A 21,855-nucleotide genomic window follows, 5' to 3' on the forward strand; every position below is an offset into this window, starting at 1 on the left:
AGACTATGGTATCGCGCTCTGAAAGGTGGTTCTGGAACAGTGTCTAGTGTGGCTGAAAAGGCCGATTCGGGAGTGACAATCCCTTCCACACTGGGAGCAAGTGCAGTCTGTCCCTGGTCCGTCTCCCTGGCTATGGGCCTTCCTTCTTTGCCTCTTAGCCTCAGACTGTTGGCCAAGTGTCTCTTCAAACTGGGAAAGGCCATGCTGCACAGCCTGCCTCCAAGCGGGCCGCTCAGAGGCCAGGGTTTCCCACCTGTTGAGGTCCATTCCTAAGGCGTTCAGATCCCTCTTGCAGATGTCCTTGTATCGCAGCTGTGGTCTACATGTAGGGCGCTTTCCTTGCACAAGTTCTCCATAGAGGAGATCCTTTGGGATCTGGCCATCATCCATTCTCACGACATGACTGAGCCAACACAGGTGTCTCTGTTTCAGCAGTGCATACATGCTAGGGATTCCAGCATGTTCCAGGACTGTGTTGTTTGGAACTTTGTCCTGCCAGGTGATGCCGAGAATGCGTCGGAAGCAGCGCATGTGGAAAGCGTTCAGTTTCCTCTCCTGTTGTGAGCGAAGAGTCCATGACTCGCTGCAGTACAGAAGTGTACTCAGGACACAAGCTCTGTAGACCTGGATCTTGGTATGTTCCGTCAGCTTCTTGTTGGACCAGACTCTCTTTTTGAGTCTGGAAAACGTGGTAGCTGCTTTACCGATGTGCTTGTTTAGCTCGGTATTGAGAGAAAGAGTGTCGGAGATCATTGAGCCAAGGTACACAAAGTCATGGACAACCTCCAGTTCATGCACAGATATTGTAATGCAGGGAGGTGAGTCCACATCCTGAACCATGACCTGTGTTTTCTTAAGGCTGATCGTCAGTCCAAAATCTTGGCAGGCCTTGCTAAAACGATCCATGAGCTGCTGGAGATCTTTGGCATAGTGGGTAGTGACAACTGCAGGAAGTCTCACAGACATTTCAGGTGGACTTTGGACTTTGCTCTCAGTCTGGAGAGGTTGAAGAGCTTTCCGTCTGATCTGGTCCGGAGATAGATGCCTTCTGTTGCAGTTCCAAAGGCATGCTTCAGCAGAACAGCGAAGAAAATCCCAAACAAGGTTGGTGCAAGAACACAGCACTGCTTCACGCCGCTTTGGATGTCAAAGGGGTCTGATGTGGAGCCATCGAAGACAACAGTGCCCTTCATGTCCTTGTGGAAGGATCTGATGATGCTGAGGAGCCTGGGAACAAACCAGGGAACATGGTGTTGGCTTTGTGGTCAGAAATACCCTGCTGAAATCCATCATCCCACCTACTGTGGGAAGTGAAAGAATTTTGTCCCTGCAGCTCCAGTCATCAGCAGGACCTGTCACTCTCATCAGTGCTTATGCACCGACTCTGTCGTCTCCAGCAGAAGCCAAAGACAAATTCTACAATGACCTGGCCACCACTATCAAGAAGATCCCCGTAAAAGAGCCATTGTTCATCCTCGGTGATTTCAATGCTAGAGTTGGTGCTGATAACAGTTCGTGGCCCACTTGCTTAGGTCAGTTCGGCACTGGGAAGATGAACGAAAACGGCCAATGCCTGCTAGAGTTTTGCTGTCATCACGGTCTCTGTGTCAGCAACACGTTCTTCAACATGAAGCCCCAACATAGGGTCTCTTGGAGACACCCAAGATCAAAGCACTGGCACCAGCTTGACCTGATTCTTACCAGACGCTCCAGCCTTCCCAGCGTCAAGATCACGCGCAGCTATCAGGGTGCTGCTTGCGACACTGACCACTCCCTGGTGTGCAGCAGAGTGAAACTGCAAACAAAGCAACTGTATCACACGAAAAAGGAAGGAAGACCTCGCATTGATACCAGCAAGACTCGGGATCAGAGAAAAGTGGAGGAATTTGCACGAGCGCTTGAGGAATCTCTTCCAGGCCCGGCCGATGCAAACACAGATGCAAGGTAAGGCACCAGGATGAAGGTTGTGTCTTGTTTTGTCTTGAAGCATTTGGTGGGCCACTGAGATACTGGACTACATGGGCCTTTGGTCTGATCAAGTAGGGCTGTTCTTATGTTAAATTGATCTTGGAAGAAATTAAGAATCTGATCAAAAAAGCCAGGAGAGAGAATACTTCATCACTTTTGAGCAAATTGGTAAGCTCAAAGAAGAGGCCCAAAACTTTTGTTTCAGGAAAAAACAGCAGTCATCTGTTTGCTAGTGATACCTGCATCAAGAAACACTGTGGGCCAGTGTGCACAATTTATGCATTGTCAGTACTGTATATGGAATTCCACTGCCACAAAAAATGGTGGTTGGCTGCTAAAAAATGGTGATGGATGAGCTTAAGGGTATAATCCTAACCAACTTTCCAGCACTGGAATGCTGGATGCAAAACTGTACCATGGTCTGAGTTTCCATTGGACATGTGTAATAAATACTTTGAGGGCTGAGTCATGCTCACTGTCCCAAAGGAAGCAATAGGGCATCCTTTCTTTTAAAAGTCTATATTGAGTCCTTACTTGGCTCACACCACTCCAATACATTGATCTAAGAAAAAATAAATGTTCACTCAATTCAGAAGAATCTCCATTTTGCCTCGGAGTGCATTCAGAGGGATGTCTGTTATGGTACGTATACCGATGCTCCCCAGAATGCCCTCTGGATATTGTTTACACCTCAGCACTTGAAGGAGTATTGCAGTAAGAATTAAATGGGATTTAGATGTATTTTGACTCATTTGTGAAGCTTCTTTTGTCTTTGAGCCTCTCCAGCATTACTCATGTTGTCAACATTATATCACAGTCCACGCAATTGTCATATGCTTTGGCATTCTGGCCAATGTAGGGTTTAAATTCAAATTGCAGACATTGAAGCAAGTGCTGCTGTCAAGCTCAAAGTCGAGCTCCGCGCAGCTTGAAGCTTTCACCCAGAAGTTCAGCAAGGATGCATGACATCATCACTGAGTGTCTGGAGATGGCATTGGCATGTAGATGTGATGGTGCGCAGCAAAAGAAGCCACCTTCTTCACAGCCTTCTTCCACACCTTCTTCACAGCCACCACATACCAGTCCGATATACAGTCCAGATTGACACTTTCATCGAGTTGTCCACCCCACCCCAAAGCCTCCCATCTGTCACAGATCTCTGGAAGGGCAATTCATTAGGAGGGCAATTAACATTGTTTAACAGTTTCATCTTGCTATTGTGAACTGTTTAATGACCTGATGTCCTGTTGAAGAAGAAATCTCCAGAAACAACTTCAGCTGGAGTTGGCAACCCTGGACAAAGACAAGGAAGTAGAGCTTAGCTGTCAGGCAGGCCTTGGGAAATATGCCCTTAGGCATTTTTTTCAGTTTGCCTCCCATTGAGCCTTATCCTGTTTCTCAGCTAAAGTTGGTTGAAAAGTTTCACAGGTAGTACCAGAGCACTCCTGCTGTAGGAGTACTCCTGAAATGCCACTTTCACCTGCTCTCTCTCTCTCTCTCTCTCTCTCTCTCTCTCTTAATTAAACCCGAGTGGGGTGAGGGCAATGTAAGTTTGGTGACCTCAGTTGAAAGAGTAAGGTGTGGGCATGATTCCAACAACAACCAGAGGTCACAAGGAAGAAAATATTCATACCCATTGAGTAATCAACCGAAAGAAAATTGGCCTTATAGCAGTTGTTAAACACTAAGAACAAGTTAAGAGCTGCTTCTGCTACACTCAGATCATTGAGATTCTCCTTTAATAATTTAATCTTCTTTATTTGAATACACAGGACACAATCCAACATGGAGTGGAGCCTGCTTAAGGCCACTGGTTTTAATGTGCTTATGCGTGCCTTGTGTATATCCCCCTTTTGGACCTGATCTAGCCATAAATGATCATTTCCCCCTTTGTACAGGACCATGGCTGTGTTCATCACTGCGAGGCAGTCAGCAGTGCAAATGGTCACTGGTTCATTAGGAACATTCAGTATCACAACTGGACAATTGCCAGGCCTGGAAGACAATGCTTCATCCTTCACTCAAAGTTTTCAGTGACAACGCTGGATTGGATTGTTCATTTCCTACTTAGCAGACAGATCCGTCTTGTGCCAAATTACTTCTTATCTGAACATAAGAAGAGCCCTGCTGGATCAGGCCAAAGGCCCATCTAGTCCAGCTTCCTGTATCTCACAGTGGTCCACCAAATGCCCGAGGGAGGACACAAGACAACAGTCACAATCTGCGTCCTGATGCCCTCCCCTGCATCTGGCAATCAGAGGCAACCTGCCTCTAAAACCAAGAGCTTACACATACCTACTATGACTTGTAACCCGTAATGAACTTTTCCTCCAGAAATCTGTCCAATCCCCTCTTAAAGGCATCCAGGCAAGATGCCATCACTACTTCCTGCGGCAAAGAGTTCCACAAACTAATTACATACTAGGTAAAGAAATATTTTCTTCTGTCTGTCCTAACACTCAACTTTTGTGGATGTCCCCTTGTTCTGGTGTTATGAGAGAGGGGAAAGAGCATCTCTCTATCCACTTTGTCCATCCCCTGCATGATTTTGTATGTCTCAATCATGTCTCCCCTCAGGCACCTCTTTTCTAGACTGAAGAGGCCCAAATGCTGTAGCCTTTCCTCATAGGGAAGGTGCCCCAACCCAGTAATCATTTTAGTTGCTCTTTTGCACCTTTTCCATCTCCACTATATCCTTTTTGAGATGTGGCGACCAGAACTGAATGCAATACTCTAGGTGTGGCCTAACCATCTATTTGTACAATGGCATTACAATATTAGCTGTCTTATTCTCAATGCCTTTCCTAATGATCCCAAGCATGGAATTAGCCTTCTTTACTGCCGCTGCGCATTGGGTCGACACTTCCATTGAGCTGTCCACTACCACCCCAAGATCTCTCTCCTGATCTGTCACAGACAACTCATAACCCATTAGCCTATCTGTGAAGTTTTGATTTTTTGCCCCAATATGCATGACTTTACAATTACTGACATTGAAACGCATCTGCCATTTTGCTGCCCAGTCTCGAGAGATCCTTCTGGAGCTCTTCACAATCTCTTCTGGTCTTCACCACTCGGAAAAGTTTGGTGTCATCTGCAAACTTGCCCACCTTACTGCTTAGCCCTGCCTCCAGGTTGTTTATGAAGAGGTTGAAAAGCACCAGTCCCAGGACAGATCCTTGGGGCACACTGCTTTTCGCCTCTCTCCATCGTGAAAACTGGCCATTGATACCCACTCACTGCTTCCTGGACCTCAACCAGTGCTGGAGGGTCAATGTCAAATATTTTATTTTGCAAATTACTGGGAAATTTTGTTTAAATGTTTGGAAAAGCACCATTTGAAGTAGATGTTCATTCCATGCTGAGAAACACTCAAAGGAGTCATTAGTCCATAGATCTTCCAGAGAAGTATTCTTTGGTGGTCTTTCATAAACAGGAAGAAGACAGACATTTGAAAGTCAGGAGTGGAGGAAAAACATACTTGCCTGATGTCATTTAGTAACCATACATTAAAAAGGGCAGGAGGTCTGGTCTAGAGGGTAGAGCCTCCGTTAGCTCGAATATAATGTCAGAAGGTTGCCAGTTTGAGGACACCAGCAGCTCCCTGAACAGCTGAGAATGGCGAGACCTTGAAGCAGCTGACAAGCCCAGCTGAGTGATTCCACCTGCTCTTGGTGTGAGCAAGAAGCGTCTTGGCTGCCCTCCATGTGAGAGATGGAGCTGCTTGCCAGCCTGCCTGGGAGAACTGGAGGCCAGAAGTGAGACCAGTGAGACAAGTGAGTGAAATGTTGTTGGTTCTTGAAAGAGAGAACCTCTACGCTTGTAAAAATGCCCTTGAGGGATTTAGAAACTCCTGCCTATGTAAACTGCCTTGAATAAAGTCAGAGGAGTAATCTGATGACCAGAAAGGCAGTATATAAATACCTAGTTGTTATTATTATTATTATAAAGGTGGCCTGCCACTCCTGAAGACTGGTTTCCAACAGGTCAGATTTCACAGTGGTCTACCCCTAAGATCATTTGGTCACATTTGTAACACACCATTCCTACATTGGGATTAGGGTGATGTGCCTTTAAACCTTGCAAGAAGCCTGGGAGGTAAGCTATCCATGGGCCAAAAGCTACACATTGAGATTGATAGCTTAAGTGGGAGTCTGAGCCAACATTTCTTGGGGCCAAAACCTACACTTTCCAGATCACATTACTCTCTCAGTAAGCAACAGTAAGCAACTGACACTAAAAAATCTATGAGTAAGCATGTTGAATACAATTATTTTCTTTTGGCATTAATGGTACTAAAAGCCCAATCCTGTGCAATCCTTACTCAGAAGTAAGTCCCTTTGTAGTCAACAAGTCCGTGGTGGGAGCAAATGGAAGTGTATGCCTCTGTTTTGCTCCCCCCACCCACCCAGAAAGGCTCTGAAAGGGAGGGGGAGGGGCTGCTTGCACACCGCTGTGAAGTTTCCTACAAATCTCAGTGCTTTGCAGCCCCTCTAGCTACGCCACTGACTGCCACCAGTTCCTGGCATGCCTGCCAGAGCAGGTAAGCAGTTGTGGGATCAGGGAGGAGGTAGGGAGGGACAGGGCCAGGAGGGAGAGAGACAGTGCAGGGGGTGGATCCAGTGGCAATGGCATGTGGCGGATCCTATCCCCCCTTTTTTTCCAAGACTCCCCACCTCTTCCTTCTCCCTGGACTTGTGCCAGCTACATAGCTGGGGCAGGTCTGAGAAGTCCCATTGAGGTGTATAGAGGTGGCCTGACCCTGCTTCGCTTCTGAGATCAGATGAGATCAGGCATGTGCAGGGTAACAGTTGCTGCATAGCCCCATGTTCTTTATTTTCTTGCTCCTTTCCACACTTCCTTACTGTCCTCTTCAAACAAGCTATGCTCTACTAAATTTTTTCCAAGGACCCAATAGCATCATGGCCAGAGGTTGCTATGGAGACCATAGCAAAATTTGGCACTCTACCCATGCTTTTCCACTGCTAGCGGTTGTTTCAGAAAACCTAACACATACCTTTCAGTTTACCTCCGTTCCACCAGCTAAAACGCACTTCTGCGCCAGCGTTCTGTCGTGGGAGGACTGAGGTTGTTGATTCAGCAGCGCTTCAGTTCGTACCACCGAGTCGTGAAATATGTGTCTACAGCAATGGTGGGCATAGATTGGTAAACCTGAGTCTACATCTCCACTCTGAGATGCTGAGTTGCTGACCTTATATTTTATGGGGGGCTGTTGTCAATCACTAAATTTGGGTAGTATGCATCCAAATAACATAACCAGAGATGTTAAACCCAGTTTAAAACAAAAGCCAAACTTATTACTGACTAATTAAACAACTGGCAGAAAGTCACACCAGATGCCTAAGCGCACTGCAAATCAGAAGATGCACTTTGATGTACATCCAACTTGCATCCCCAGTTGCCTTTTCAGCAACAGTCTTCTAGTACTTTATAGACTAACAAATTTATTTCAGCAAACTAATTAAAAAATAATAACAATTTCCAGTAAGAAGAGCTGTTTCTGTGTGCAAAGCTCCTTTGCTGGACTGGGTCACAGGCTTTCACAGAGAAGATAATAATTATATGTAATGACTTGTGATGTAGAATAGACGTCTGAGTCATGAGCTAGAAGTCATAGATCTGAGCTCTTGGTTTCTTTAAAAACACATTATATCATAACAAATATTAATTTTTTTTGGCAAAAACCATTAGAGCTAGCTCACATTCTCCTGGGCATATGTCTAGATCAGGAATTGGCCTAATTAAACTGCAAAAAGACAGATAGTGGTATGTCCACTAATGCTTTTGCATTCAGGGCTGTATTAACATTATACAAACTGCATGAATAAATTAGAGAACTCTGAAATATTCCAGGACGAACTCTGCATGAATAATATTTTACACACACACCCCTATTAAGCAACCACATCATAAGGGGTACTTTTTTTTGTGTGTGGGTGCATTGAATTAGAACATAGATTTACAGTTTAAGTTTAACTGAAATGTTTATGAATAAGTTTGCTTAGATTTTTGGAGCTCAGTGAAATCTGCTTAGAGTAATCCTTTTATCCAGAAAATTACGTGCGTGCAGGATGTCCAAAACATTGGGCTATTTCATTTCTAAATGGTTGAAAAATTGGAAACGAAGGCTACATTCCTGCATGTTCTCAGCACTGGGACTTACCCGATGTGCAAATAATCAATTCAATGTATAAATATTAGGAACAACTTTTCCAGCCTAAGCCTGCCAAAAGGAAGTCTGAAGCTTCAGTATGAACAAATAACAGAGGACTGGCCGAAGCACAACTTGTGTTGATCCCTTGACGTGTGCATGTACACACTGCCTTGCAAGACTCAATAGGCAGGGCTTAGGCATTCTTATGAGAAATTAGCTACACAGTTCTCCTTTGTTAAAAGAACATCCTTCACATTGCTCAATATTAAGAAGTACTCAACACTAATCCATATACAAAAGCTTGAAATCATCTACCCAAAGATGCTTAGATGTACAACAGACATGGGGAATCTCCTAATCCTCCCTGGTTTTGTTTCCTGATTTAAAATGCTGAACATAAAAAAGTCAGGCAATCAAATCCTATGGCAAAGCACACTTGCAGTACAATCATAAGCACGTCTCCTCAGAAGTAAGCCCTACTTAGTTTAATGAAACTTACTCCCAGGTAAGTGTGCATAGGATTCCATTGATCCTGTGCAATCAGACTCTGTCAAATTCAAATTGTGGTACACAGAGCGACATAATCTCCCATTATAGAGCCAGGTATACACAGGGTATGGACAGGAACTATGCTCAACAGAGCTTACTATAGCACAGGTAGAGTCACAAAAGAATGTTCTGAGAGCCAGTTCCTACCATTACGTGATGTGTATGTACAGTGCTTTTTTTGTAAAAGAAAAGGTGCAGGAACTCACAACTTGTTAATCTTTTATTTATTTATTTTTAAACCATTTTTTATTGGAGAAATAAAATATTTTTATGTGCTTCCCCCTAAAGATGAACTTTAATTTATCTAAATTTATCTAATTTAATGGATTTAATCATTAATTTATCTAATTTAATAATCTAATTATGTTAAAAGATAATGAGGAAAGGCTACGGCGTTTGGGCCTCTTCAGCCTAGAAAAGAGACGCTTGAGGGGGGACATGATTGAGACATACAAAATTATGCAGGGGATGGACAGAGTGGATAGGGAGATGCTCTTTACACTCTCACATAATACCAGAACCAGGGGACATCCACTAAAATTGAGTGTTGGGCGGGTTAGGACAGACAAAAGAAAATATTTCTTTACTCAGCGTGTGGTCGGTCTGTGGAACTCCTTGCCACAGGATGTGGTGATGGCGTCTAGCCTAGACGCCTTTAAAAGGGGATTGGACGAGTTTCTGGAGGAAAAATCCATTATGGGTTACAAGCCATGATGTGTATGCGCAACCTCCTGATTTTAGGAATGGGTTAAGTCAGAATGCCAGATGTAGGGGAGGGCACCAGGATGAGGTCTCTTGTTATCTGGTGTGCTCCCTGGGGCATTTGGTGGGCCGCTGTGAGATACAGGAAGCTGGACTAGATAGGCCTATGGCCTGATCCAGTGGGGCTGTTCTTATGTTCTTATGTTCTTATGTTAACTTACTTCTGAGTAGACATGCATAGAATTGGGCTGTCAATCTCCACATCCCCTTTCCCCAGCTACTTCTTCTACACACGGGGAAAAATACTGTACAGGTGCACTTGTAGCGTGTAGTGTGTAGTATGTAGTGTGGCACTACTTCGAGGAGAGGAAGCAGTGAATGGATTCCAAAAAATGGCTTACATGAGTTCCATGTAGTAAAATTACTCTAAGCAACTGTGGGAGTAAGAACAAAAAAGGAATTCTTACACGAGAGGGGTCCTTAGGTGCACATAGAAACAGCTACGTTTGCAAACAAGCAATTAAATATGGTTTAATTCAGATATCAGAATACTCTGTGTCTTTGGGAAGGCGCTTGGCATGCAATTGTATGTTCTCTGCTGCCCTGAGCAGCTGCTGTGCATTGCTGGAGAGGAGCTGCAAATTCTGGCTGGCAGAGGGCATGCTTGTGGGGGAAGGTTGAGGAGGATCTCTGGCAAGGCTGGGCAGCACATTGTACACACGTAGAATCCCTTTTCACCTGCCCTTAGCATGTGAAAACGGGTGCAGATATATATCTCTGCCAGGATTAAGAGCCCAATCCTAGGTATGTCTACTCTGAAGTAAGTCTCGTTATAGTCAATGGAGCTTACTCCCAGGAAAGTGCCTAGGATTGCAGCCTAAGAGCCCAATCCTATGTATGTCTACTCAGAAGTCCACTTTAGTGAATGGGACTTACTGTGGATAGGATGGCAGCCTCAGGGCCCAATCCTGTGCCTGTCTCCTCAGAAGTCAGTCCCATTAGAGTCAATGGGGCTTCCTCCCAGGAAAGTATGGAGAGGACTGCAGCCTCAGAGCCAAAGCCTATGGCTGTCTACTCAGAAGTCAGTCCCACTAGAGCAGGGGTGTCCAAACATTTTGGCGGGAGGGCCACATCATCTCTCTGACACTGTGTCAGGGGCCAGGAAAAAAAAAACTAATTTACATTAAAAATTTGAATAAATTTACATAAATGAATTTATTAGAGATGGAACTTATATGAATGAATGAAGGTCTTGCAGTAGCTCAAGGCCTATAAAAGGCCTTGCACAAAGCAAGGCCAGGCTTTCCTTTGCTGCCACTGCTGCATCACAGACATGAAACAGCAAGTAGTGGAGGGAGCCCTTGACCCACAGCTCAGCTGGGAGGTCAAATAGTTGTCCTCATGCTGAGAGCAGTTGCATCAGGCCAGCAAAGGCTCCAGCAAGTCTCTGGAGGGCCATAGGCTCATTGGAGACTGGGGGCTCCCCAAGGGCCTGATTGGGAGTCCCTGAGGGCCACAAGTGGCCCCCGGGCCGGGGTTTGTGCACCCCTGCACTAGAGGCAGTGGAGCTTCCTCCCAGGAAAGTGTGGAGAGGACTGCAGCCTCAGAGCCCCTCCTCTGCCTGTCTACTCAGGCTGCAAGGCTATGACACTTTCCCGGGAGTAAGCCCCATTGAACACAATGGATCTTACTTCTGAGTAGACATGCATAGGCTTGGGCTCTCAGGCTGCAAGGCTATGCACCTTTTCCCAGGAGCAAGCCCCATTGAGCACAATGAGACTTACTTCTGAGTAGACACCAGCCAGCCCCTCCTCCTCCGCAAAGCCAGTACCTGGGCATTTCATGGGTGCCGTAGCCCGTTTCCCTGGCTGGCTGGCTGTCCGTCTGTCCTCCTCCTCGGCGTCGGCACGTGGCCCCCCTGCCCTCCACCAGCTTGGAAGCTGCGCAGGGAAGCAGAGTGCGGGGGGAGGGGAGGCGGGCTGGCCTCAGGCGAGAGCTTGGAGATGGGGCAGGAGGGGGTCGTTGTGCGGTCAGGCAGGGGCCGGGCACCCGTCCACCCTGCACCCCCCAGCACCCACCCAGCGAATGCCTCTGTTTTGCTCCCCCCCGGAATGCCTCCGAAGGGGAGGGGCCCCTGCAAAAAGGTGCCAGAACTCTGTCCCCCCGCGTTCCATTAGAAAAAAAGCCCTGTGTATGTATGATAGAGCCATTATTTTTCAGCCATACATGTGTATGCTTTCATAAATACCAATAAGCCGCTTATATAGTTACAGGTTGTGCCTCAATATCCACTGGGGTTCCGTTCCAGAACCCTCAGTTGGATTTAAAAAATTCAGTGGATACCAAATCAGTGGAAAAAATGGCTTTAAAGACCCACTTCCAGGTTTCTTGCTCCTTCATTGTTTTCCCAGAATGCATTGGTATAAACACTATTCTGCATTCAGCCACTAGATGGGCTGAATAATGGAATCTAATGCAATGAAATTATGGCTGAACGTGGTATAATGTCTATACTGCACTCATTCTGGGGTGACAATGGAGCAGTAAGAAACACAGAGGTGGGTCTTTAAAGCTACCTTTAACCCAGAGAAGCTTTCAACCAGTGTGGTTTAATAGCGCAAAGATAAGAAATGGGTTTTTGGTGCTTTTTTTTCTTGATCCATGGCATTTAATGGTGGACCCCGGTATCAGTGGTAAGTCAAATCAGTGGATGCCAAATCAGTGGATAGCGAGGCACGACCTGTATTCTTTCCTTCCCCTATCTCAGAGAATCACCACTTTGTACCTATGGCATCAAAACAAAGAATGCAAAAAGTATCATCGACCAAAATTCTCCCCATTAGCTAAGTGGCAATGCAAGATCTCTGCTAGTTCAGTGTTAGAGCTTGCTTTTGCCAAGGCACCCCATCAGAAAACACACGAGACAAGGTGTTATGGATGAATCGGACCACATTTATTGATTACAAGAATCAATCAGTTAACAGCTGCAGCATGCTGCTTCACCTAATGATGCTCCACTTAACCCATTTTTGCCCAGCCCACAGGTGTACACATTTGGTCCCTGTTGCATATATGCAACATTGGGCAGAAATGGCTTAAGTGTAGGCACTTACTCTGAAAGAGACAGCTAACCTATCCAGACCCTCTTGGGCAGGGGTCTCTAAACCTTTTGGCCGAAGGGCCGCATCAAATATCTAGCATGGTGTCAAGGGCCGGAAAAAGAAATTAAATATAAAATTTAAATAAATACATTAGAGATGGAACTTAGATGAATGACTGAAATGAATGAATGAATGAATGGGCTCAAATGTCCAGGATTTCTCCAAGCACCAACACAGCCCACGAAATAAAGCATACACTTAAATGGACCCCCATTCCCCCACCCCACAAGCACAGCTCTGGTTGTGTTGGTCAGCTGGGTCAGATAGAAGCCGCGGGCCAGATAGAGGCCCTCTGTGAGCCGCATCTGACCCCCAGGCCGGGTTCTGGTGACCCCTGCTCTTGAGTGAAACTGCCCTGACTACAAAACCTCAAACACAATTTAGAACTATTGTTCAATGCTTGATGTTTATCTTTTTATTATGATGTCAATAGATACTGACTAGAAAGTTCCATTGTGATTGTGAACCCTGAATTTTCTGATTTCGCTATTAACCGGTTTGTGGTAAAAGTTTTGCAGAAATGTAGCACTGCAGGGGTGTGTGTGTGGCACAGAGGAAGAGATAAGAGGAAACTGGAATATCTTGAGAGAATGATGTTATAAAGCTCCTTGGAAGCTCAGCAAGCTCTCGAAGAATATGCTGCAACAACCAGGTGTGGCAACCAGAACGATGCACACTAATGTGGGTGCATCACAAATTTGTATAGGAGCAACATAATATTAGAAGTCCTCAATCCTTTTCCTAGTGATCCCTAGCATGGAATTTGCCTTCCTCACAGCTGCCGCCTACCAGGCTGACATTTCCAGTGAGCTGTCTGCCACAACCTTGCATTCTCTTTCCTGGCTCATGCCGCATCAGTGTACATGCAAAGCTGGGATTTGGGGGCCCAGTGTGCACCCCAATGCACTTATTGAGGCTGGACTGCATTTGTTATTTGGTTGCCCACTCACCCAGTTTGAAGAGGTTTGGTGGGAGCACTTCATAATTGCCTTTGGTTTTTACCATCCAGAAGAGCTGGTATCATCCACAAGCTTGACCACTTTGTGTCAACAAAACCTTTATTAGGCATAAAACCACTTTGTGGTTACCCCTAACTCTAGCTCATTTATGAACAAGTTAAAAAGCACTGATCCCAATATAGATCTTTGGGAGAGCCCACGTCTTACTTTCTGCCTCTGTGAAAAAATTGATCATCTATTCCTGCCCTCTGTTTCCAATCTATAAAAGGGTCCTCCGTCTTATCCCATGACTGTTCAGTCTATTCAAGAGCCTTTGGTGAGGGATGTTTTCAAAAGCTTTTTGAAAATTCAGGTGCAGTAAAATTCCAATAGACCGACCAGCACTCAATGGTACAGCTCTCCCAATAGCCAAGGCCACCGTGAAGCTGCAGAGGCCTGCTAGCTCAACTCTGAATGCATGTCCCAGCCAGTGGCGTAGCTAAGGTGGTGCAGGGGGTAGCAGTTGCACCAGGCATCAAGCTTTAGGGGGGCAACAAGCTGAGCTTGACACTAGTGACCAAAATTGTGAAAATCTTGGTATGTGCAAATAATACCATCATGTTATATATCATTGGAAAGGTAATTTCATGCAGAATGCAGTGAAACAAACCACATTAGAATATCTCTATTCTATCAAAGGTTATGGCCAATTAATCAGAAAATGAAAACACAACTGCCTTTTTGGAACAAAAAGTTGATTTTCTTAACTCAAAACTGACCTATAAGACTGATTGTTCTGAGTGCCAATGAGATGTTATTATGATACAGCATGAAACCAATAACTTTTTATTTACTTAATTAAATTTGATTTTGGTATGGAGGGGAGCTACAAAACTTTCTTTGACCCCCATGTAGTAGATAGATGCCTTAGCAATGCCACTGACTGGGGGGAGGCAGCAAAGCAAGTGGGTGGTGAGCTGCTGGGGGGAGGAGGTGGGTTCTTCCCAATTTTCACTTTTTAAAAAGCCCAGGCGTGACGTCACTTCCGGTTCCGACATCACTTCCGGGGCAACATTTTGAGCTTGGCACCAGGCTACAAGATCATTAGCTATGCCTCTGGTCCCAGCAGAGAAGCTCCTGCAGGCAGCGGACCCTTGCTGGCTTCCAGGATTATGGACAGGTCTCACTGGAAGCTCTCATACAGGGCATCACTGGGAAAGGCAGCAGGGTGCACTTCAAATACAGCACCAGCAGCAGGTCAAAACATAGCAAGCTCACATCCAGACTGCTGAGGCTTGGCAGTTGGCATCTGCCTCCTGATAGTCCAGTATATCTGATCATTCAGCAGCATGGGCAGAAAATTTTTTCCCAAACTTTATGTGGTTTGATATGAATTTGGGGTGCCGATTCCAAAAATGGCATCCGTTTTGCCCTATTATGTCTAGGTTTGGAGATATAGTATAGCCTCATCAGTGAATGGTTCGAGCAGCTTCCTCATGAGGAAGCCATGGTGTAGGCTATGCCGTGTCTCCAAAACTAGATGTGATAGGGCAAAACGGATGCCATTTTTGGAATCAGAACCCCAAATATACCCAAGAATTGGTGTAATGTTTAAGGAAGCAAAATGTGTGTTGGCCTGTGTTATTGGGAGTCAGTGCTACTGGATCTATCCGCTTACCTGTGACACTCTCAAAGAACTCTCAAATGTTGGTGAGGCAGGACCTATCTTTGCAGAAACTATGCTGATTCTCCTTCAGAGCTAGGCTCATTCTTTGACTTGCACAATCATTTTATCTTCAACGATGTAGAGCTGGACCAGATGTTAAATTGACTTGCCTGCAATTTCCCACACACGCCCCCCCCCTTCTTAAATATCAGTGTTACATTGGCTACCCTTCCGTTCTCTGGCACAGACATCAAATCAGATATGATTTCAAGGGCTAGTTACATATTTTAGAAGAACAGCAATTTCAGATTTGAGAGCCTTATGAACTCTTGGGTGGATGCCATTTGGACCCAGTGATTTGTTAATTTTTAGTTTGTTGATACATTCTAGAATCTCATCTCTCATCGCGTCTATTTGACTTGGTCTCCGGCTGTATTTGCTCTTCTGTTGTGAAGACAGATGCAAAGAATTCATTCAGCTTCTCATTCATCTCCATATCATCTTTTAGCTTCCTTTTCCACCCGTTATCTAGCAGTTGAATTGCCTGCCTGGCAGGTTTCTATTTTTAATATCTTTAAAGAAGTTTTTATTGCTTGCCTTGATATTTTCAACTAAGCGCCTCTCATATTCTTTTTTCACATTCCTTGTTGTCAGGTTACACCGTTTTTGCCAGAGTTCATGTTCCTTTCTCTCCTCCTCATTTGGGGAAGACTTCCATTCTTCAAAGGAAGCCTTCTTGCCTTTTACTGCTTCCTTGACTCCTCTTTCAAGCCACGCTGGCATCCTTCCGGACCTGGTGGTGTCTTTTTTGCTTGGTGGTATAAGATCTAGTTGAACTTTAATTATTGTAGTTTCAAATAACTGCCTTACATTCTACAGAACTTCGATCCTCTTGACTTTCCTTTTCACCTTCTTTTTTACCTCCCTTAATTTCGAAAAATCTCCTTTTTTGAAGACAAATGTGTCTGTATTGGATATCCTTGGAAATTTTCCAATGTGTTATACTGGATAGCACTATGGGGTAACTGTTTTCTATTAATTCAGCAATGCTTGGATCTCATACTAGGTCCCAGGTGCCATACAGAATTAAGTCTACAGGCACTTCATCTTGGTTAGTACCAAGTACCAGCCCAATCCTAGCTAGGTCTGACAATGGAAGGTCTGGGCTGCTAGTATAGCAGCTGCTGCAATGGCACAAAGGCAAGGACCACCTGCACAATCAGTGCTTGTCCATGACCTCCTGGATCCTGGTTGCATGTCAATGACTTCCAGAGCCCCCACCGGAGCAGGTAAATCAGTGGAGTGGGCTTTCCAGGGTGTTCTGGGGGAGAATGGGGTCAGCCAGAGAACCAGTCAGGGAGGCATCAAGGGCAGACTGGGGGGGGGGGCGAATATTGACAAGCAACAGCAGCGCTGATATCCTATATATTGACATGCCACCTTGCACCCACTCAGATTTATGCTAGCCAAAGACCTGGTGCAGATCCAAGTAGACTCATTGGGAACATGGCAGCAGCAGAGAACTTAAATAAAAACATCTTTTACTTATCTCTCCATCACTTTCTGGTCTCTAGCTGACTCACAGCATGCAAGTGAACTCTGCACCATCACTGCTTCACACACTCTGGGCCAGTCTGGGATAGAATTGGGCTGTTACTGTTCTAATGGTCAGTCACTGGATTTATCTAGAAATTGTCTCCCTTTGTCATAGCCTGAACATGAATTTACCCAGTCTATGTACAAGTAATCGAAGTTACTGTACTCTTAACCCTAAAAACCTTTCTATTTGTAGCCAGGAATGGCTCACCAAAAAGGGCAGCAGAGAACATCAAGAGCACATCCAGAAGTTTCTGTTTCCACACTGTCAGCTCCAGACAGTTTAATTTCCCAGTCCGATCCAGCAACCGGGACTGAACATATGAAGCCCTGTAATATGGAATCAAATTGGACCGCTCTGCTTTTCAGAAGGAGAAAAAGCTGGATCACTGCTTCCCAACCAAACGGTATATTAATATGACTCTGGCCTCTAGGCTTGTACAGCCCTGGCTAGTAGATACACTCAGTGCTGGACCAGGGGCAATAGTAGTTTTATCTTTTAATACCAAATACTTGAGTTTATCTCTTTTGGCTTTTGGTCTCTAACATTGGCACAGCCTCTTGAACAGGCTGGCTATGGCAGGGTCATCTGCACAGGAATTTATTTAAAGTATGTACACACCATCCTTTAAGACAGGGCAGCCAACAACAGAGAAAACCCATTTTAAAATCATAATGTAAAGCAGAAAAAAGCAGTGAGCTAAAATAACAGCTAAAGTCCTTTTGAAAAGGGAAGGTTTTCACTTTCAGTTTAAAAGCAGGGGGAGACAGAGCTTGACAGATATTCCCAAGGAGGGACTTGAAAGATGGGGCACGGTCTCTAAGGAAGTTCTGCCCCTGGTACAGAAGCTGAGCTAGGGGGGCCCAGGGGGAGCAATGCGCCATGTAAACGCCCCTCCCCCTTGGCGCTGTTCAAGGCAGTGATGGTACTTTGCCATTGTTGTGAATGGCTCTGATGCCAAGGGGGACAGGTGCTTACATAGTGCATTGCAGAGCACACCACACTTATCACTCTGCCCGCCTCCCCCAGCTCCGCTTCTGCCTAGTTACCCATCACCTGCATTGACATCAGAGGCAAGTCAGTCTGGGTAGCTTCATATCTGCTTTCCAAGCTGCAACACAGTTTATATCACCCCCTTTGTGCCAGCAGTAGCCAGAGGTGTTGTAGACATGGCCTCCAAGACAAATATCTCTGCCCAGGCACTCCAATTTGTCATATGTGAGTGTGGGTGGCTAGTGCATACTTTCCACCAAGTTCAAGTGCCAGTGCCTGTGTAGACAGCTGATGAACTGTCTGTGTGTGGCAAATAACCCAATTGCCTATTTAAACAGCAGCACCATAGAATCAGCATCAGCTCTGCAGAGCAGCTTCTCCAGCACATTTGACGGTTTGGCCGGATTTCTGCCAAGCTTCTGTTTCCGTGATCAAAAACAAGGATGTGCCTGCTTCTCACTCCTTTCCCCTGCCATGTGCCCTTCTGCTGCTCTGCCAAAACCTCTCCCTGCAGCTGCTCTCGGGACATCCTGTACCAGCAAGTTTAAACCCGTTCCTTGACACTTAAACATTTGCGTCTGATGCCGTTTTATCAGCTCCTTCACCTGGCCTCTTCTCTTTGATTGCGTTTGTCCTGCCAACCTGGTTGGTGGGGCAGAGTGGCAGACCTCTTCCCCTCTCGCAAATGACTTAGAAACATTTTGAAAACTAAACCTGAAAAGCCACACTAATCTGGAATCAAAAGCTGCAACTCCACTTGGAAAGCCTGCAGCAAGACTCATGATGCCAAAGGAGTGGTTTGGCTGCACATTAGATGCACAAACAGGCAATGTGATCTTCACTACAGAAGGGCACAAACATCAGCATTGGTGTCTACATTGAGATGGTCCTGAGTTGACATTGCTTCTCCTGAAGCAAGTGCAGTCTTTCCCATCAGTAGAGTAGATGGGTCAGCCGCTGCCCTCCAATGGTGAGTGGGGAGGGGCTGCTTACACTGCGTATTATGGTGCCTGCAGTACTGACCACACTGCCCCCTGGCTACTCTACTGCTTCCCATGGTAGCGCCCATGCAGTTTGCAGGTAGAAACACAGGTGAGTAAAACTGACGGCAAGGCAATGCAAACAGGTGTCATACTTGAGCCACAGTGTTCTTTCATGACCATCTACTCCCCCCCCCCACATGAGGAACAATTAATCCTATTTCTTATAATCCTGCTGTTCTGTGTGTCTGGGAGAATTGCCTTTATTTCTCCCTCCTAATCCTCCCCCCTCCCTAAATTGTCTTAATACTTAGATTATATATTAACCTGGACAGAGGTCTGTGATTTGAATTGTTGTACAGTGCAGAACAGGTATTTTTATTTATTTATTTATCTTTTATATGCCCCCCCAGGCTGACCTACCTGCCTGAGAGGGAGGAGCTTCCCAGATGCCAAGGACTGACCCTGCCATGAATTCCACTGGAGAACTATACAATAATACAGGAATTAAATCAACAGAAACAACCAATCATAAAAGTTCAATAAAAGCTAAAGTCCTGCCATACAGGAAGTTTAAAAAACAGATATCATCTCACAGTGAAGGCTTGCAAAATGGAAGTGCTTTTACCAGACAGAAGAAAGCCTCCAGGGCCAAGTGGGGAGGGAGCTCTACAGGCAGGGTGCCGTGATTAAAAAGGCCCAGTCAGGCATCCCGGCCAACTGCATCTCCAGTGGTAAAGGGAACATAGAGCAGGGTCTCCAATTTTGAACAAAGTGAGCCAAAAACTTTTTGCAGTTTGTAGGAGGTGGTCTTTGAATCAATCTGATTTGAAATTATTTTGGGCTTTAAAGGTAACATAGCCAACACGGTTAACCGAGTCCCAAAATAGACTGGTAAAGAATTACAGAATGGAAATTGCATGCTCCATGTTCCCACAAAGGCCTGAGTCACTACATTCTGCACCAGTTGTAGTTTGTAGACATTCTTCAAGGGCAACTGCAGGTAAAGCATCTTACAGATGTCGAAATGAGATAAGACAGGGGCATGTGCCACATTTCAGCTAGAGAGGCAGTTGGCACACCCATTGATGCTGTGCAAATGTACACCTGGCCACAGGTTCTACTGGATGATCCAAGAGCAATGCTTGGTCCTGGAGCATGCCCAAACTGAATGCCTGGGCTTTCAGGGAGGCTGCAACCCCTGAACGGGTTGTACTCCCACTCCCAAATTGGTTCTTGTAGCTAATAAATATTAAACAACATTTTTGTCCCAATGAGCACTGCAAACACCATGTGATTTATCTTTTCCCTACATTCATTTTTGTGCCTAGTTTCTTACTAGTACTCTCTTGTACATGCAGTGCAAATAAGGTGCATTCTATGTGAATGTGTTTTTGAAGGGACATTTGAATATACATTGGATTTATGCTTTAAGCTCTCACTCCAGGATTGATACATGTACACAGTGGTGTAGCTAGAGGGGGTGCAAAGAACTAAGTTTTGCAGGTGCCTGAAGGTGCTGTGCAAGCAATCCCTCCCCCTTCCTTTCAGAGCCATTCCGAGCAGTGGTAGCAAATGGAGGCATTCCATGTCCCTTTGAAAGCACATTCATGTAGAACACACCTTATTTGCACTGCATTACCTTAAATGGAATGTGTTTCACGATGCACATTCATATGCAAATCGCCATCCACATTTTTGCACAGCTAGCTGCACATCAGCTTCTTGTAAATGTATAACTAGAGTTGGATTAGGTCACTAGATTCGGCAGGGGTCTATACCTTTTCTATTATTACTATTTTTCATGTACAATGCCTTGTCACTGTAGGAATTCTAGAAATAATAGTTTTTTAAAAGGCCATGAACACAAGTCCTGGAACGTCCTGGAACACAGTCCTGGAACGTGCTGGAATCCCTAGCATGTATGCACTGCTGAAACAGAGACGCCTGCGTTGGCTCGGTCATGTTGTGAGAATGGATGATGGCCGGATCCCAAAGGATCTCTTCTATGGAGAACTCGTGCAGGGAAAGCGCCCTACAGGTAGACCACAGCTGCGATACAAGGACATCTGCAAGAGGGATCTGAAGGCCTTAGGAGTGGACCTCAACAAGTGGGAAACCCTGGCCTCTGAGCGGCCTGCTTGGAGGCAGGCTGTGCAGCATGGCCTTTCCCAGTTTGAAGAGACACTTGGCCAACAGTCTGAGGCTAAGAGGCAAAGAAGGAAGGCCCATAGCCAGGGAGACAGACCAGGGACAGACTGCACTTGCTCCCAGTGTGGAAGGAATTGTCTCTCCCGAATTGGCCTTTTCAGCCACACTAGACGCTGTTCCAGAACCACCATTCAGAGCGCGATACCACAGTCTCTCGAGACTGAAGGTTGCCAACACAAATGTATAACTAGAGTTGGATTGGGTCACTAGATTCGGCAGGGTCTATACCTTTTCTGTTATTACTATTTTTCATGTACAATGCCTTGTCACTGTAGGAATTCTAGAAATAATAGTTTTTTAAAAGGCCATGAACACAAGTTAAAACAATGGGAACATTTTGCTAGATGCTGCCACAGGGTTGCAGCCTGTGGCAATCCAAAATTCCTGCAAATGGGATATACACATTAAATTCACACAAATTTAATAAATGCGGATGGCATGACAATTAATACAGGACTCAACTGTTTCTCAGATTTTTGGTTTAAATCATTCCCACATAACCATGTGCAAGAACGAACACGTCCCAATTCCTTTAAGTGCAAGAAATGTTTAGCATCCCATTCACTGCATACCTGCTCTCAGGTGAACTTGCAAAATAACTTCATCTGTTCATATTTAAATGCAGCTTCTTCTAAGATCCTGTTCTCAGTTATATAAAGCCTCTGCTATGCTGCATGCCCAATGATGTAGCAGGAATATACATGTGCATGTAGTTTATGTCCTATGAGGCTTTATAATTAGAAATCAGGCAGAGAAGCTTAAATCTACTTCGTCTGGATTTTTACAAATTGGCATAAGAACATAAGAACAGCCCCACTGGATCAGGCCATAGGCCCATCTAATCCAGCTTCCTGTATCTCATAGCAGCCCACCAAATGCCCCAGGGAGCACACCAGATAACAAGAGACCTCATCC

Source organism: Tiliqua scincoides, chromosome 1 (assembly GCF_035046505.1).
Source record: "Tiliqua scincoides isolate rTilSci1 chromosome 1, rTilSci1.hap2, whole genome shotgun sequence".
Classification (NCBI taxonomy): domain Eukaryota; kingdom Metazoa; phylum Chordata; class Lepidosauria; order Squamata; family Scincidae; genus Tiliqua; species Tiliqua scincoides.